Here is a 5,298-nt window from a genome sequence, read left to right on the forward strand (position 1 = left end):
TGTGTCCTAAACCTTTTCACACATTGCTTTCAAAACTTGAGATAAATATTGTGCAAACATCTTCATGCTTTTAAATTAAAAACCTGGACCCGAAGTCCTTGACTTTTTCAAACTCCATTTCATAATACTTCTTTTGAATCAATCTTAAACATACTTTGACCCTCCTTTTGTGAATAATCATAATCAATTAACTTCACCCATTCAATGGTTTTGTGGCTTTGTCCATTCTTGCTTAAGTTTTCATACATTAGCCATAGGTTTGATTTATCCTAGTTGGTTGATGTTAATCTCACCTATTTGTCCTTAGTTGATTGAATTGTAAGTCTTCCTTGCTTATTATAGGGTTAACCCCTCACTAGCAAGTTGAAGTTGTTCTCACATGGTGGACTTGTCGCTTGTATAAGGTTGAGTTTTCTCCCGTGGATAACGTAAGACCTTAGGGCTTGTGTTTAAAATTGAATCCACTAACTTTTGGAAATCTTTTAGCCGAACTACGGCGTTTTGATCCTTACCTTTGATGGAAGGTACGTAGGCAACGGGTTCATCCGTTCGAACACAAAAATAATAAAAATTGTATATTCTTTTCTCATCATCCCAATCATGTTTGCACAATAAATATTTCATAACAAATAACAATTTTTATACAACAAGTGTGAAAAGGGCTCCCTAGGAGTACCTAGGACGTGATGGGTGCCTAACACCTTCCCATTGCGTAATTTACCCCTTACCCAGACTCTCTGATCTTTTCATTAGTTTTCTACGTGTAAAACTTCTTAGGCTTTTGTTCGCTTTTTAGCCAGTCCTTTGGATAAATAAAAGTGCGGTGGCGACTCGAATTCATTGTATGCTTTGCTTATGGTTTAATTAATAAATCATATAGCGACGAATACACCGCTACACTTAAATTATACACCAGTGACTTATCGAATCCCTGACGATTAATGCGTTGCATACTGATATCCTTCTTTAATATTTTCTTAAAACTTAACTTCCCTTAGATTTAATTTTCTTCAACCAAACTTCTAAAAATCATTCCCCTAGCTAAACATAGTAACGTCGGTAGCATTAGTTTGACCATCGATCCTTGTGGGTTCGATATCTTTTAAAACTAAAACGACTGGACTGTGCACTTGCAGTCAAGTACCCGATAGACTATATTCTATATCCAATCACGAGACATATCAAGTTTTTGGCGTTGTTGTCGGGGACCTGATTTAGTCAAATAGTGCGATTCTTTCGTTGCACGGTATAGACTAAGGTAAAAACTAATCTCCTTTCCCTTATTTCCCCCGATTGTATGCCAAGTACTTGCTCACAAAGCGATAACTTAGCACCACCAATCATTGAATTAGAGTGTTTCTTATATTTAAGACGCTGAATACTAGAGTACCAGCAAAGGTACAATATTCCCGATATCTTCTTTCCTACTGTTGAACCAGTTGAAAAAGCAACCATGGCTGCAGTAGATCCACAGAATCGTCCTCTTAAGTTCTACGCTACCCCGTCCCAGCAAGAACCTCACAACATCATTGTTGCCCCTGCTATCAATCGAAAGGATTTCGAGTTGAAACCCTCATTATTATCAGCCGTCCAACAACATCAATTTGCTGGAAATCCTACAGACGGCCCTAATGAACATATGACCAAGTTTGTGCAGTACGCAAACATAGTGAAGGCGAATGGTGTATCTCAAGATGCGATAAGACTACGCCTCTTTCCTTTCTCACTAAGAGACAGAACTTGGGCTTCATTACAATCCTTGCCATCCAACTCAGTTACAACATGGGAAGAACTGAAGAACGTTTTCTTATCCTGATATTTTCCGCCAAGCAAAACTGCTATGCTGAGAGCTCAAATCAATGGATTTCAACAAAAAGATGTAGAATCTCTCTACGACGAGTGGGCGAGATGCAAAGACATGATGAGGATATGTTCACATCACGGTCTCGAAGACTGGGTGATCATTTACACATTTTACAATGGGCTTCTGTATAACACAAGACCGACAGTAGACGTTGTCGCGGGTGGTGCACTTATGGACAAACCATACAACAAAGCCTATCAACTCATTGAAAACATGGCCCAAAACCATTGCCAATGGGGAGGTGAAAGAACTCCAGTAGAAAAGTCCCAAACAAAAGGTGGAATATACGAAATCAGTAGCCTTGACCACGTCCATGCAAAAGTAGATGCCCTTGTTCAAAAGTTAGACAACTTGACCATACCACCCGCAACCACCGTGGCTGCCGTGACTCCAAACTGTGAGTTATGTGGAACTCCTAGACACAGTGCACCAAAATTTAAGATATTAGCAGGATTCCCAACCAGTCAAGTGAATTACGCACAAGGAAATCCTTATTCGAATACCTACAACCCAGGTTGGAAAAATCATCCTAACTTTTCGTATAAGAATAATAACACCCTATATACACCTGGCCAAGCACCCGTTGTTCCTCCTGGATATTAAAAGCCAGCTAATAATGCTCCTGACATGCCTAGGAAGTCCAACCTTGAACTAATGATGAAAAGCTTCATAGCTACCCAAGCTCAGACAAACAAAGACTTCTTGAACCAAAACATATATACTAGTGAGCAACTTAAACAACTAGCGAGAAAAGTAGACGCCTTAGCCACCCACAACAAAATGCTTGAAACACAGATTTCATAAGTGGCTCAACAACAAGCATCTACTGCCGCTCCCTCTGGCACATTTCCTGGACAGCCGCAACCTAATCCAAAAGGACATGCAAATGCCGTTATAATAAGGAGTGGAAAAGAAATATACGGACCCGTAGATCCAAGACTCCAAAATCCTACCATGTACCAAAAACCAGACAAAACCACAATTGAGGAGGTAAGTGAACCGAATGAGAAGGAAGATAATACCCGAGAGGCTGAAGAGAAAGAAAAATCTTATGTGCCTCCACCACCTTATAAACCACCCATTCTGTATCCTCAAAGACTCACAAATTCTAAAACTGCAGGGCAATTTAGGAAATTTGTTGAACTTCTGAAGTAACTAAACATTACAATTCCCTTTACAGAAGCCATCACACAAATGCCCTCATATGCCAAATTTCTTAAGGAGATCCTATCCAATAAGAAAAAGATCGAGGATAATGAAACAGTTACACTTACTGTTGAGTGTAGCGCAATAATCCAAAATAACATGCCTCCCAAACTAAAAGATCCAGGTAGTTTCTCCATACCCTGTGTCATTGGAAAATTCATCATAGACAAAGCTCTATGTGACCTAGGAGCGAGCATTAGTGTAATGCCCTTAACCATCTGTAAAAGGCTCAACATGGGAGAACTAAGACCAACCAAGATGTTTGTTCAATTAGCTGACCGCTCAATCAAATATCCTATCGATATACTAGAGAATGTCCCAGTACGTGTAGGACAATTCTACATTCTTACAGACTTCATAATCGTGGACGTCAAAGAAGATGCCAGTACACCTATTATATTAGGAAGCTCATTCTTAGCCACCGTCGGAGCCATAATAGACGTGAAAAGAGGTAAACTAACATTCCAAGTTGGAGAAGAAAAGGTTGAATTCATCTTGACACAATTCTTACAAGCTCCAGCTATAGACGATACCTGTTATCTACTTGATTTCATAGACGAGTGCGTAAGAGAGATGGAGATGCAAGAAACCACATATTCCGATATAATGAAAATCCAAATCCCTTAAATCTTTGAAGATGATAATTGGTGTGAACCATACCAAAATGATAGTCTAAGTGAATGCTTAGCACTTAAACCCAACCATATGCCATGCCCGAACAAACCACACTTGGAATTAAAAACACTACCAAAGAACCTAAGATACGAATTCCTAGACACTGAACTCAAAAGATCAGTAATAGTCAATGCTGACTTGGGACACATGGAAACTAAAAAAGTTACTAGATGTCTTAAGAAAATAACCAACCGCGTTAGGCTACAACATCACCGACCTAAAAGGAATAAGTCCTTCTATCTGTATGCATCGCATTATGCTGGAGGAAGATTGTAAAACCTCTAGAGAACACCAGAGAAGGATCAACCCAATCTTAATTATTGTAGTCAAGTATGAAGTAAAAAAGTTACTAGATGCTGGAATCATATACCTGATCTCCGGTAGTCAATGGGTTAGCCCCGTTCATGTAGTACCCAAGAAAGGGGGTGTTACAGTTGTTAAGAATGAGAAGGGCGAATCTATAGCGCAAAGAGTTGTGACCAGAAGTAGAATGTGCATCGATTATTGAAAACTAAACAAAGCCACTTTGAAGGATCATTTTCCTCTGCCTTTCATTGACCAAATGCTTGAACGATTGGCTAAGCATTCCCACTTCTGCTATCTAGACGGTTATTCAGGATTCTTTCAAATTACAATCCATCCTGACGACCAAGAGAAGACAACCTTCACGTGCCCTTATGGTACATTCGCTTACCGACGAATGCCATTTGGATTATGCAACGCTCCCGCAACATTCCAAAGATGCATGATGTCAATCTTTGCTGATTTTATAGACGACATTATGGAAGTCCTTATGGACGACTTTTCTGTTTGTGGGCAGAGCTTCGAAGGATGTCTATCAAACCTTGAAATGGTACTTGAAAGATGCGTAAAGGTGAATCTCGTTTTGAGCTGGGAGAATTGCCATTTCATGGTCCAACAAGGAATCGTGTTAGGACACGTAGTAACTGATAAAGGAATTGAAGTAGACAAAGCTAAGATCGAAATCATAGAGAACCTTCAACCTCCGAAAATCGTACGGGAAATACGAAGCTTTTTAGGACACGCCGGTTTCTACCGACATTTTATCAAAGATTTCTTGAAAATTACCAAACCAATTACGGGTTTATTAATGAAAGACGCTGACTTTATCTTTGATGAAAAATGTTTAACAGCGTTTAAGCAATTAAAAACATCTTTAATCACCGCACCTATCATGCAACCACCTGACTGGAGATTACCTTTCGAAATCATGTGTGATGCGAGTGATTATGCCATAGGCGCAGTACTAGGACAAAGAAAGGATAAAAAACTTCATGTTATCTACTACGCAAGTAGGACACTAGATCCAGCCCAAATGAACTACGCCACCACTAAAAAGGAACTTCTAGCCGTTGTGTTCGCCTTAGACAAATTCCATTTCTACTTAGTAGGGGAGAAAATCATTATCTATACTGACCACGCCGCTATTAGATATCTTCTAAGTAAGAAGGATGCTAAACCAAGACTCTTAAGATGGATCCTACTCTTACAAGAATTTGACTTGGAGATAAAAGATAAGAAGGGTACTGAAA

The 5,298-nt window shown here is 39.4% G+C and overlaps 1 non-coding gene across 1 annotated transcript; it reads right to left on the reverse strand.

The window, feature by feature from the left end:
• Window positions 1–1,840: 1,840 nt before the first annotated feature.
• LOC127134158 (small nucleolar RNA R71) lies at window positions 1,841–1,947 on the reverse strand. Its single transcript, XR_007807917.1, has one exon. It is a non-coding gene; the product is annotated as a small nucleolar RNA R71 (small nucleolar RNA).
• Between the last annotated feature and the right edge of the window lie 3,351 nt (window positions 1,948–5,298).

Source organism: Lathyrus oleraceus, chromosome 3 (genome assembly GCF_024323335.1).
Source record: "Lathyrus oleraceus cultivar Zhongwan6 chromosome 3, CAAS_Psat_ZW6_1.0, whole genome shotgun sequence".
In the NCBI taxonomy this organism is placed as follows: Eukaryota; Viridiplantae; Streptophyta; class Magnoliopsida; order Fabales; family Fabaceae; genus Lathyrus; species Lathyrus oleraceus.